Raw genomic sequence first — 14,481 nt, forward strand, 5'->3', positions numbered from 1 at the left:
GTGCTGACAGCTAGCTCAGAGCCTGGAGCCTGTCTTCAGATTCTGTGTCTCCCTCTCTCTCTGACCCTCCCCTGCTCATGCTGTCTCTCTCTCAGAAGTGAATAATAATAAAAAAAAAATTAAACTCTTTTGGTTTGCCCATCACATGAAGTTAAACATAGAAGTAACTTGGCAGAACTAGAGGTCCATGTGACATCGGTATTGCTGTTCTGCTTGTCCACCATAGGCCTTTGGATGAAACATTTCACTGCCCCAGACCTCCCTTTCTCCATCTAAAGATTAGAAAACACTCTTGGGGTTATTGTGAAGATAGAAAACACACACACAATGTATAGTGCAAATACACTGCCCTGATGCCTGACCAGCAGTGGGCACTCAGTAAACGCTCGATTGTTATTGCTACCATGGTCACTACCATGGCTACTCTCATTAGCATCATTTCATCATTATTGTCTTTGTTATCATTTGTTGTTATGTCATCATTGTATGCCTGTTCTGGTCTCTCTACATCTTAGCTAATACAGTCAGTATTTTTAAGGGCTGGTAATCTAAAGTAAGATCAATACAATAAGTATATGCAATATATTAGTGGTGTCATTCTTTATCTGAAGTGTTTCCATTAGGAAGAGGGGGGGAGGAAGCCGTGAGCCTGCCTGGCATATGTGCTCACTTAAGCTAAGTGCTAATGCACTGACATTGGCAGCGGGAGTGGTGGACCTGCCAACCTTATGGGGTTTCTAAAAGTAAGAGTTGGCAAGGGGAATTCAGATAGAGACAGGGATGCAAATAACCTTACAGCAAGCATTGTGGCTACTCCTAGGCACTTGGTTTATTTATAGTTCAAATCTGGTCTGAAAGGCAATAAGAAAATGACTTAATGGTGCCTCCTCAGCCTGAAGCAGGGCTTGCTTTTTCACCTGGAGAGAGCTTTGGACAAAATCCCAGTCTCCCTAATAGCAAAGCCATGCCAAGGGAGTGTCATGAGGGATCAGGTCCTCACCAGGAAGCTGTTGCCCTGAATGGCAGCCTGTGTGCCTTTGTTTGCTTTCTCTTGTTTTGTTTTGTTTCGTTTTTCTTTTCCTTTCTCACTGAGATGTCAGGCTGCCTGTGGCCCTTGGGGGAAGCCCTTGTTTTGTGAACCATCTTGTGCCTGAGCTACTTGGAGAGGATCCAGGGAAGTGGTGCAAAGTACAGTAACTAAAAGGTTGGGCTAGAACCCATGAGAAAAGACTCAAAAGAGGGTTAATTAGGCAGTCAGGAAAAGCTGAGGGTAGTTGAACAAAGGTCTTCAAGTATAGCCCGTGGGATCACACAGAGAATAAAAAGCAGTTATGAGCTGTCTCTAAGGAGAACGGAGTAAGAGGGACTAAACTTCAGGCAAAGAAGCCCAAAGCCCATTTTGTTGGGTTCACAGCCCACTGTGCATTCCCTTTCCAACATGCTTGCTGCTAAGTTGTCTGTTTACATAGAAGTCAGGGAGAAAAAAAAGCAAAGGACTTCTCCTCACTTGGCCTCTGAGAGATGGTCAATGATGAGGGTCAAGGAAGAGTTGGCCCATGGAAATCTACAAAGCTCTCTTCCACCCCCCACAAAAGGGATTCCATTTTTATCACCTTCACAACAACCTGTGCCTTTAACGTACCCAGACTAGAAAGAGCCATGTTTAAATCTGCAAGGATTAATGAGATAATGTAAATCAAGGCCATGCAATCATTAAATAATAGGGCTAACCTGCTTTAATGCCAACTATATTGGTATTAATTTCTATCTGTGTTTGTGGAAGCCAGAATTGTTCAGTGGTTAGAACATGTGGAGTCAACTTGTGGCATGATCTCTCTTTATGGTGAGCTGACCACAGCCGTCTAGCAGTCTACAGCAAAAGTGAGTTTATCCTGGTGGTGGCCACATTGGATCGGCTCACGCTCTTGCATCCACAGCAGATCTCAGTCTGGCTCTCCTAAACCAGTGGATAGAAAGGAAAAAACAAAAGCCACCTTTGACCCAATTCTCACTCACTTACCTGGATTTTTCTTCATTAAATGTCACTTTCTATAGATCAAAATGGTGACTCCTGAGTCCTGAGATATGAAGACCAATTGTGAAGCCAGCAAAGTTTATGTTATACCTTCCCACTTAACCAGGCAACCACCTTCTCCCTCCTTCCCCACAGTCTCCCAAGCCTGCCAAGTCAAAGTGAATCAAATAATCGTACAGTTTTGGAGAGAGAGAGTCAATCTTTAACCAAGCCCACTCTACTTGAGTATGCCTGAAAGAACTGAATCAATATATTCATTGAGTTGGACTTGATAACATAAGTTATGTTGCTTGAGTTATGCATCCTCTGATCAGTTATCATGGTGTCCACAGGTATTGAAGAAGTTATGCAGGAATAGGTAAACAGAACAGCCCCCACCTTTCTTTGGGAACCTTGAAAAAATATCTGTGGTATTAGTCATATCTAGTGACTCGGAAGAAAATCAGCCTGACTCAAATATACAGTGCTGGGAAAGATGGTAGAAGATGAAACCACAGAATTAGATGTTGAAAGGGTATTATCTGAGACACAAGGAAATTTGCGCCTTGTGCTACAGCCCTGAGGAGAAAATGGAAACCTATCAACATGATCATGATGTGACTAGGTTTTGTTCCTTCCTGTTCTTGTTGGGTTTTTGATGTTTGGTGTTTTGGTTTGGAGATTTTGTTTGTTTCTTTTTGGGTTTTGTCCGACGTGTGGAGAATGGACTGAATTGATGGAAATTTTATGGGAGGTAGATTGACTATTGGCTATAAAACATAGTGGTGAGAGGCAGCAAAGGCCTAAGCTAAGACATTAAAATTAGAAAGACAAGGTGCAAAACACTTTGAAAGCCATTTGAAAGGTACCGCTGACATAACTTGTAACTGTTTGGTATTTTTGCATCCAGGACAATGAGCAGCTGAGGATATAGGAGTTTTCCACCTTGTTATTAAAAAAAAAAAAAAAAAAAAAAAAAAGTAGAGTACAGAGATAAAACTCTGAGGCCTGGCAAATACAAATGAGTTGCCAAAATTTAATGAAGAGAAAAAGAATTATCCTTGGTGACTCCAAGCTCTGTATCTTGCTTGGAGACCTGGAAAGGTACTTGAAGAAATAATCAAACTATCAATTTGCAAGCTTCTAGGAGAAAACAAGATCCTGAGTTGCAACCACAACAACTCAGGGAAGATCAGATTGTCCAAACCAATCTCATTTCCTTCTGTATTACAGTGACACCCCAGGGTGATGAGAGAAAACAATAGTTGTAATCTACCTGGGTTTCAGCTAGGGTTTCGATTCTGATTTCATTTTACATGACATTCTTATTAACAAGTCAAAGAGATATAGGCCAGCTCCAGGATGGTACTCAAAAAAGAGGGTTACAGGGGACCAAACTAAAAGGAAAAAAAAAAATCAGAGGATTTCCACTGTAGTCAATCTAGTTAACATCTTTGCTAGTAGCCATTGGAGAGAGTGCTAAGCTTTGCTTCTTCATTTGGAGTCGCTAAGGCAATTTCAAATTGATGATAGCAAGGGAAATGTTCTTCCTCCTTAAAAGTGTTGTAAATAGTAAAGTGTAGGGGCTTACAACATGAAGAAAGATACAAGATGGAGAGAAGCAGATGAGGCCACCCGAGGAAGTAAACAGTTGAGTTCATTATGCACGTGGGTGTGTGAAGTTAGCTGAATTTCCACACCAAAACCAGAAACCTCTTTTTCTACCACCTTAATAAGGCTTTATGTCAAAATTTAAAATAGGCTTAAAATATTTGAGATAACTCTGTTTGAATTACTGGATAGCACTTGTGTATGGGGGGAAAATTAGTTCTTTAAGAAAAAAATGTTCCTTCTCCTTCATATATATATATATATAAGAAGAAGAGTAAGATTCTAGACACAGAATAGGATTGGATACTGAATGTAGGATTAGCTCAATGTGTACATATGTTAAGTAACCTCCTTGGAATGATTCTAAGGGGGCTCACAAGAAGAGTCATCCTAGAAAGTATCATCCCCAACTGCTAACTGATACCTGAATTTCCACCATTAGAGAAGGGAAGTGAATTGGATTGAATCACTTCTTTTTTTTTTTAATGTTTTATTTATTTCTGAGAGAGAGAGAGAGAGAGAGACAGTGTGAGCAGGGGAGGGTCAGAGAGAGAGGGAGACACAGAATCTGAACCATGCTCTAGGCTCTGAGCTAGAGCTCAGATGCGGGGCTCAAACCCACAAACTGTGAGATCATGACCTGAGCCGAAGTTGGACGCTTAACGGACTGAGCCACCCAGGTGCCCTGGATTGAGTCACTTCTATGAGCCAAACACTCTGCATAGCCTATCATATATGACTTCCTAAAGAACCTTGCATGGAGGCACAATCACATCATTGTGCAATGAAGGAACTGGGGCTCAGAGAGGCCAAGTCACTTACTCAGAGTCGCACAGTTCATCAGTAGTGGAGACAGTACTTGAAGCCAGGTTTGTAAGCTTCAGAATCTGTGTTGTTTCTGTTGTGCCACGTGAAATTTCAGTCTTTTGAGTTATTGTTTTCTTATAGCCTTGGGAAAGTTGACACTGCTAATGGTGGCTAATCCACTTTAGTGTGAGTCATTTTCAGACTCATCTCAGTACCTAGATGGGGAAAGGGCTATTATAAAGAAGACGAGAGCCAAAGAACTGTGAAGAGGGGAAGAATATATCTCCAAATGTAGGATAAGATGCAATTCAGGAAACTGACAACAGCAACGACGAACTCCTTAAACATGTGCCTTGGCTAAGCACCTATGGCTCCTCATAGGTGCAAGAATAAAAATTGGTACAAATTCCAGTAATAGGGAAAAACTCAAGAGCCCCCCACCCACCCAATATACACACATACAGATATACTCATACACACAACACCCCATACATCACACCTAGACACACATACTCACGCTATACATTAGATCCATAAGACCCTTAATATAAGCTAACCTTAGACATCCTCCATTGCCATTTGTTTACTTGAAAGCTAAAGAGACTCTGGCATGAAGTGATGGATTTCTATACAGAGTCCCTCAGCTACTTATGGCTAAATATATTCTCAGTCCTGGGTCTTCTGACTGCCACAAGCAAGTCTTCACTCCTGGGGACTATGCACTTTTTATAGTTTAGGTTCATACCTGTCTGAAACAAGGGGTTTGATAAAATGTACTTTCATTTGGGACCTTTTAACTCTTCTATGAATTGTCAGCTTAAAATATGAGCTAGAACTAGGAACTAGAAAGCTATTGTAGAGGATATTTGCTATTTTTGACTTTCCAAAATCCATTCATTCTTCCCTTTTCCTTGGTAACAAAAGGCTGATTTCATTTTGGCATTGCCCCCTCACCATTCATAGAAGAAGAGAAGAGTTAGATGACAAAATGATTCCCTTGATCCTGGCTGATATTTTTACTCGTGAGGATGTGGCCCAATTTACACAAATGAGATATGAAGAGGTATTCATCAGTGGTCTCTGGGAGAGAAATTTCCACATTATTTAAAAAAAAATTTTTAATCTTTAGTTATTTTTAAGAGTCAGAGAAAGAGAGTGCAAGCAGGGGAGAGGCAGAGAGAGTGAGGGAGACAGACTCTATAGCAGGCTCCAGGCTCTGAGCTGTCAGCACAGAGCCCAACATGGGTCTCGAACTCATGAACTATGAGATCATGACCTGAGCTGAAGTCAAATGCTTAACTGACCAAGCCACCCAGGCACCCCAAGAATTTTCCATGTACTTTAGGTAGAGCTAGAAGAAGAGAAGAAGAGGCTGCCATTCTCTCTTGGGATGGTATATTAATTCTTTTTTTTTATTAAAAAAATTTTTTTAATGTCTTTATTTTATTTTGAGAGACAGAAACAGAGAGCGAGTGGGGGAGGGGCAGAGAGAAAGGGAGACACAGAATCTGAAGCAGGCTCCTGGCTCTGAGCTATCAGCACAGAGCCTGATGCAGGGCTCGAACCTACAGACTGTGAGATCATGACCTGAGCCGAAGTCAGACACTTAACCGACTGAGTCACCCAGGCACTCCGATATGTTAGTTCTTGAGCCATTTCTCTTACCGTAATGGTATTCCAGCCTAATCTGAATGCATAAAGAAGGGAATATAGTTAAAAATGAAGCACAGGGAAACAGGGGCCTGATGGCAACAGGAATCTCAGCATCAGGCCATTCCAGACATCATTCATTTTCTTGACCATTAAGTCATTAAAGTTAAGTCAGTTTGGATTAAGCTTTGTGCCACTTGCAGCATAAACACCTCAACAAGATTGAGCTCTACTTTTTGTTGTTGTTGCATTAGCAAAACTTATCCCACAGTGTGATTGACTGGTCGAACCTAACTGCAGGTTCACAAGATGTCATAACCAATAGGTACATCCCAAAGGCATCCATGCATATAGCAGAGTGGACAGTGTTGATGTTAGTACAGGGACTAATTCTCTACAAAGCACAAAATCTGGTTAGAGGAAAGGGGGGAAAAACTACTTGGATAAATCAAGGGAGGATGAGCCAGGCAATATAACATATTCCCAAGGGTCTGGTACAGGATAAAAGCTACAGTTGAGGGGAGTTTAGTGGTAGATAGGGTCCCTTTGGCATGGGGTTCTTAGGACAAGCTTTGCGGAAGAGGTGATATTTGAGCCAGCTCTTAAAATAGAAATCGTGTGACACTAATGGTACCAGTATCTCTCTGGATTCTACATACCATCTCTGAAAACCAGGTGGGAAACTGTAGGGTGTAAGGGTTTGACAGTTTCAAACAGGGAGAACGTATTCTCCATTCTAAATGTTTCTGTTGGAAGGCCTTCATCTAGACCCCTGTTGTCAAAGTGGGGTTTCTAGACTGGCGTCATCATTGTCATTGGGACATGTAAGAAATGCAAACATTCAGGCCCCACCCCAGATCTGCTAACTTAGAACCTCTGTGAGTGGGGCCTAACAATCTGCATGTCAGCAAGCTCTCTGGGTAATTCTGTGGCACACTCAATTTGGAGAACCACTCATCTTAAAGGGTTCTTAAAGTGTCCTTAACTGGGTGTTCATGAACTTGGATGAATTCTGTTTTTATTTTTCCTAACCTCTAACCAAAATACGGCATTTCTCTCCAGTATGAAACTGGACGACATGCCAGAATGGCACTTAACAGTATACATCACTGGTAGAAATCAGAGGTATTGTCATATCACATTCCTGTGGTGGCAGGTATCTCAAAATATCACTAACACTCATCGCTACTTTGAAATTATGATAATTACCAGGACTGCGACTAGATCTTATTATTAATGTGTTAAAAAAGAAACATATTATTATATCTCAAAATTTTTAAAATACTTTGATAAGTGTGTCTTTTTTTTTTTTAATGTTTTTATTTATTTCTAGGAGAGAGAGAGAGACAGTGTGAGCAGGGGAGGGTCAGAGAGAGAGGGAGTCACAGACTGAAACAGGCTCCAGGCTCTGAGCTGGCAGTCAGCACAGAGCCCGACGTGGGGCTCGAACCCACGAACCGCGAGATCATGACCTAAGCGAAAGTTGGACGCTTAACCGACTAAGCCACCCAGGCGCCCCGTGATAAGTGTGTCTTAATAGAGTTCCTTAATTTCCTTTTCAAGTCTACATAGTTTATTTTATATATTTAAACACTAATTCTAGCAAGAGGACCAGAGGCTTCCCTGGACCACTGAAGAGGAGCGTAGCTCGAAAAGTGTAAACCCCTGACCTATGGTTAAATACTGGTGTCTCTCACTATACCCATCCCCCAGTGTCCCCAGCATGAGCAGGGGTTATGATTTGAGTGGGTACAGATGCAGAAGCTGCAGGAAAACCCTGACTCCACGCCTCCCTCTTCCCGCTCCCTCTATCTGTCTGGATAGAGAACTCACAGGCCGTCCCTCATGCAAGCAGGGCTTGACAGCGGTCCAGCTCTTCCTCTGGCTGGTGGGTATGTCTGTCTCATTCAGAACTGCAGCACCACGAAGCCCACCGGGACACAGGGCTAATGTAGTCTCCGTTCCCCAGTCCAGCTTTTCCCACTCACAAAGCGAGTATTTTGATCTCCAGCTGTCTGTCTCATATCTACTTCTTAATCGGTTCCAAACTCAGGCAAGGAAGAAAAGCATCATTTATCGGCCTTCTAAAACTGCCCCAGTCTGTACGCTGATCTTTTTTCTTTTCATTTTCTTCTGGGAAGATACTGATGTGAAGAAGACAATGCAGGAGATCACGCAGCCCCATCTCCATCCGGGGGTTTTCTTAATTGTTCCTTAGTAACATTGGAACCAGATGACAGACAGAAGCTTGCAGCCAGGTACTTCCTCCTCGGTTGTCCTACAATCAGGGTTATAAATTAGTTGGGTCATCGCCCTTTAAAACGGGAGGAAAATATGAAGTGATAATAGTCAAGGTCATCGTTGTGCATCCAATGAAATCCATAAACTGGCTGTAAAGATTCTTCTTTAGCCTAACACAGCTGTATAGACAGACACTGGCTGACTTTCTAGATCTTCAGATTAAACCTTTCCCCAAAGCAGCTCTTTCCTCTTTACCACTATTAACTTGCTGGGCCCAAAATGCCTAACCTTATTATGAACTGAAAGAGAACAATTGTGATCACGTATAGCTCTCCAATATGCAAGGACAGAAAGCCAACCAAAATGTTGACTCTGGAATTTGGAGAAAAATCCCCCAAACCAGCCTAGCTCTGTACTAACACCTACTCCTGGAAGAAACACTGTGAATAAGGCCCTATGGCGGTGACTCTTCTTGTGTCATTCACAGTAACTGTAGGAGGTGGAATTACCACCATCCATTTTTACAGCTGAGGGCACTGAGGTTTAAAGTAAGGGAACTTCCCCAAGGTCAACTAACGTTGTGGGGCTAGGGTTTATATCCAGGCCCAGATGTAACAAGCCCAGGCTCTTAGCTATTGTCAGAGATATTAGTCTCTTCTCTGTCTACCTCTATTTGATCACCCCTCTACCAACAATATTGTATCTTCACTTCAGAATTTATGAATACTTTAGATGCACAATTCTGTGTATTTCCACAGGGTATCCGACTTAAACCCCATAACAACCATGTTACATGAGTCATATTCTCATATGTAGATAAGAAAACAGAGACTTGGGAATGAGAGTAATTTGCTTGAGGTTAAACCATGCAACTAATAAGGCATCAGGGTTGACATGTGAACCCCAGTCTTAACCAGTATCCAGATTTTATAAATTCTGATAAATAATTGGCTTTGGAGGGGCCCCTGGGTGGTTCAGTTGGTTGAGCCTCTGACTCTTGGTTTGATCTGGGTTTGAGCCTCACATCGGGCTCTGCACTGACAGTGTGGAGTCTGCTTGGAATATTCTCTCTCCCTCTCTCTGCTCACATGTTCTCTGTCTCAAAAATGAATAAATAAACATTTTTTAAAAACAGGCTTTGGTGACAAGGATTCTTTATCCATAGCATCTCAGCCCAATCCTGTCGGTGGTAGCCGATAGGGTACGTGTGAGGATAGAGCCTCGTGTGGCTTCAGTGCACCAGGGCACTGAAGTGTCTCAGACCTCCAATCTACCTGCATTACCAGGAGAAATATTTATTTGTTTTCTCCAAATCCTACTGAATTCTTCTGATTCCTATTTCAGACAGAATAGGAATACTTAACACAGCAATAGCATTTCTGTGCATGGCATACGACTGGAAAGATTGATGTCATTGTCAAATGTCCCCATCCTGATGAAAAGCGAAGCCTAGGAGGTTAGACTCGCAACAGAACCACTTGGTCATCGGTCACCTCATTAGCAGGAATCTTCAAGACATGTCTCCATCTCTTGGTTCTGAGTCACACTCAGTGTTAACACACAGTAACTGGCTCTGTGGGCATAGAAGTAACTTATTCCCCCATTGAAAAATAATGCAGATAATGGATTATAAAGCCAAAGTTGGGCTTCCCGGCTGTCAAATGGACCATGCTTAGTTTGGTCACTTAAAGGGTATAAAAAGTGCCACTTTGAGCAACAGTTGTTTTGGGCCATCCTTTACAGGGAGGTATGCGACATAAATTGTGCCAAGGAGCGTGAAAAGGAAACTTATTTCCAGGCTAATATAATCATGAATGTCATCTGGGAAATGAAAGGAAAGGAACTCATATAGTTTTTTGGTTTTTGGTTCCTCAGATAAAAAGAAAAGTCTCATTAGAGAGAGTTTTAAACGAATTCTATTTCTCTGTTTCTCTCAAAGTTAATTTCTGTGCAGCCCAATTGCCATTGAGGGTTCTGATGCTTTTTCACCACGCAGGGTGTGGTGAACTGCTTGGAGAACAGCAGAGGGCAGTGCTGAGCTGAAGCTGGTGAAGGAACCTTGCTGCTGGCTATAAAATTGTACTTGTTATTAAATGAAATCTTAAGGCTAACTTAGCCACAGAGGAAATTAAACTGCTAATTACGTGTGTATAAACCACTAAAAATGGGTCCGGCTGTTGCTCAAGATTTCAGAAACACCCACCTCTTCTTGGTTTTTAAAATATGTAATTATGCCTGGAAATAGTACCTATTAATGATTTTATACAATTAAAAAATATTTTAGCATTATCTGTTTGGATAGCCCACCCCTTTCTAAGTAAATAAACAACAGATTAGTCGTTTTAGTTTAGTTGTGTGTGTGTGTGTGTGTGTGTGTGTGAGTGTGTGTGTGTTCCAAATCATCCACGTCAATGTCTATAAAATCTGAGTCACTCCTGTTCAAACCACGTAGAACAGAGTCCTAGTGGGTAGGGACAGGATGACCCCATTATTTTTGTAGCCCTTTCAAAAGAACAAACAGCTTTCTGTGGAGGGAGAAATTTCGGATTTAGAAGATTTGCAGCAAAGCTTTTTCTGATCTGGGAGGGAAGAGGAGCAAGGATTGCATACAGGTGCATACGCACGGAGAAAGGTGATGTCATTGTGAATTTATCCTCAGGACAAGGAAATAAAACACAGATATCTCAAAGAGGGTGAGGCATCTGTGATGGGCCAGGATTATTTTGTGTTCTTGGCTCTGTGCGGTGCAGCTTAGTAGCTGTGGGTAGATGATCAGGTAAGTGAAAGGGAAAGAAACTCAATACCGGGTTTTAACGAAAATCTGAAAACACACTGACAGCGAATGTCTGCGGCCCAGTGAATAACCTGAATAATTTGCATAGCCCAGGAGTTTGAGAATAGTTTTTCATTTCCGTCTCTCTCTTAGACTCTTAGTAAACCAAGGAGGAGCATGTTCCATAGGCCAGCCACATCACCTGGGAACTTGTTAGAAATGCAGAATCTCCACCTACAGATTCAGAATCTGCATTTTAACAAGTCTGCAGAAGATGGGAACGCGCGCTCAAGTTTGAGAAGCACAGTTTACGGTTTTATCTCCAGTAATCGGCCTCCTCTGAGAAGGGCCTCTCTCCTGCTTGAGTATACAGTTCATAAAGCCCAGAACTGCAGACTCTCATAGAATCAATTAAGATAAGTTTTCGTGGTTGTGGTTGTTTTCCTTTTTGAAACAAATAAAGCCTTTGGAAATCTTTAAGGGAGGCTTTTCCCCGGCTGATTTTAGCTGTTCCTAACACATCCCCGCCCTCGGCTGGGAGTCCTGGATGAATGAATGCACAAAGCAGCGGTGGGAACTGTGTATTTCTTCTTGTCGTTTCTGGACCTGCCAGAGACCGGTGAAATGCTGCAGGTTCACCACCGCTTCCATTGGCTTGGCTCTCCAGTTCTTTCTCTGCTTCTTATGGGTTTCATGAAAGGGTGATAATAACCCATTTTACTTATCCATCAAGAGCTTTGACCCAGAAGCTTCTTCCAGCTTCGTTGAGAAACAGGGGGCGGCATGGCTAGGTCAGCCAATCAGAGTAATGAGGCTCTCCGGCCTGGCAAAGTGAGATTAATCTAAATCAAATACTTTCCACCTTGGCAATTTTAACTAATTCCCCCAGGAAAGTACAAGAAATGCGTGGAGCCCCGACAGTCGCGCAAGCCTCCTGGTATGGCGAGGCAGGTAATACCTTTTAAGCTTGTTAATATCTTCTCCTGCTGGGTTCTACAACTGACTCAAAGAAGCAGCGACTCCCCTCAACCAGCATTACAAAGGAAGGCAGCTTTCAGGGAGGAAGACCAAAAATCCGGGGCTGTACAGCGGTGGTTTATTCTGTGGCGGATCGCTCCGACTGCCTTGATTAAATTGCTTCCCGCATTGTCTTTCTGCCTGTGTCCCAGCAATCATCAGAGGATGCAAAGTGCCAAGTTCAAGGGCTGTGCTGCGAGATATTCAGGCTGCAGATTAGAGAGGCTTCCCTCCTTCCTCCCACAAGATGCATGTGCTTTGCAGTGTTCGATCTGCAGGGACCGCGCCTGGGAGAGGGCAGCTCAGGTGCGCGGTGCGTGGCTCCCGGGGGCGTGGGCACCTGCCCTCCTCCGCAGCAATAACCGTCTGGACACCTGAGGCCCGCTCAACGGGAAGGGCTCCGTGGATAACCACTGCATGGCTCCTCGGATGACCTCTCTTTTCCACCTTCAACAAAAGGAAAGGTCTTACTTAAGCGGGCCCAGCTTGCTTGGTTTTTCAAACAGAAGCTGCAATAGATGCAGGCAGATTTTGACTTCGTGGGCACCGACCTAGGACTCCTCTCTGAAATTCTCTCCAAACATTTTACCGGGAATTAATTGCCAACCACGGTAAAGATAAAAGTGCCTTTGGACCCAGCACGGGTGTCTATCCATGAGCCTTTGGAAATTTTTGTTTGCTGGAGATTAATTTTTCCTGTTGCCTTTTTACATCAGGTTTATTCAAGTGTGGTTTAGATTGAATAAAATCCATCCCTTTTAGTCTACAATTCTATGAGTTTTGACAAAGGAAACCACAGTCCAGATAAAGAACATTTACATTACCCATCAAATCTCTTGAACCGCTTTATAGGCAGTCCTCACCCCCGTCCTTGGCAACTGTTGATCTGTTTTCTCTCCCTACAGCATTGTCTTTTGTCCTGAAAGATTTAGTCAGTATTTTTTTTTTTAAAGCAAAACCCTTCTTTCCTCACAACAATTAACAAATAGGTACAATGAGCACAGTAAGATGTTGTTAAAGCAGCAGGCTGGAGTCAGGTAAATCCAGTCTTTGCACACTGATTTGGGATATATTCCTTAATTTAGTTAAGCCTCAGTTTTCTTATCTATTAAATGGGGTAATAATACTCAGCAATAGTTACCGAATACCACATCACCTGCTGAGACAACCCTCATGTTGTCACTTTCTACTTAATCTTATTGTCCAAGCTAGAGGGTAGACATCCTAAATCACACACGTATTTTCTTCTACAGTGCCTGTCAGAGTACATCTCTTAGACTATTCAGGTTATAACAAAAGACGATAGACTGAGTGGCTTATAAACAATGAAAATTTGTTTCTCACAGTTTCAGAGGCTGGAGGTCCAAGAGCAAGGTGCTAGTAGCTTCCGTGTGTGGTGAGGGCCCACTTCCTGGTTCATAGATTGTCATATTTTTGCAGTGTCCATAGAAAGGGTGAGGAATTTCTGCCTCTCTCGTAAGGACAGTAAATCCCATTCATGAGGGCTCTGAATAATCACCTCTCAGAGGTTCCACCTTCAAATGTCATCACATTGGAGAGTAAGGTTTCCATATAGGAATTTGGGGAAGATCAAGCATTCAGTCTATAGCGGTGGTTGGGGACGAAGAACTTACTTTGCCCTTCAAGGCCCTTCTAGCTGGGCTAAGAATCAAATAGACCCGAAACAGATTAACAGGAGCAAATCAAATTTAGTAGCTTATTTATGGGGAATCCACAGAAACATGGAAATTGTAAAGACCATGAGGCAACGTGATGCTTCTATAAGCTAAGAAGAGGGATAGGTGTCCGGGTGTCTGAGGCTACAGAAGGAAGAAGGCCATCAGCAGGAAGGTGAGAGGAGATGTTTGGAAAACAAAGGTTGCCCTATTATGCAGATAACTTTTTTAGGTAAAGAGGAATCTGTTAACCTGGTACAAGCCAGCAGTTAAGCGGGAGGTAAACGGCTTTTCCCTAATCTGCTGGGGTTTGATTGCTTTTAACTCAAAATAATATTCACGCCAAAGTAGCCCATCTTGGGGCAGCCTGCCCTTGGCCTCTAGACAGTACATAGCATCTTTGCAAAGCACATACATCAAATAAAAGAATATTGCGCATTACACTGAAAAATAAACACATTCATATTTGTTGTATTATTGCTACATTTATAGGTATTCATAAATGATTTATGTTATTGATGTATGCTTTTAAAATTTGCATGAACGGTATATTTTTTGTATCCTTTTGCGGCTTGCTTTTTTCCTATTTAGTAGTATTTTTTTTTAGATTTATCCATTATTTAACTACTAAATAGTATTATATTTCATGACCGAACCAATCTATTTATCCATTCTGCTGTCCAGGGACAGTT

The 14,481-nt window shown here is 42.4% G+C and overlaps 1 long non-coding RNA gene across 1 annotated transcript; it reads right to left on the reverse strand.

Moving 5' to 3' along the window:
* Positions 1-1,723: 1,723 nt before the first annotated feature.
* On the reverse strand, positions 1,724-13,787 carry LOC120249160. The gene is made up of 3 exons (XR_005532786.1): positions 13,633-13,787; positions 7,916-8,360; positions 1,724-1,957 (listed from the first exon to the last, which is right to left on the reverse strand). It is a non-coding gene; the product is annotated as an uncharacterized LOC120249160 (long non-coding RNA).
* Positions 13,788-14,481: the final 694 nt, after the last annotated feature.

Source organism: Hyaena hyaena, unplaced genomic scaffold (genome assembly GCF_003009895.1).
Source record: "Hyaena hyaena isolate Hyena2069 unplaced genomic scaffold, ASM300989v1 scaffold_629, whole genome shotgun sequence".
NCBI lineage: Eukaryota > Metazoa > Chordata > Mammalia > Carnivora > Hyaenidae > Hyaena > Hyaena hyaena.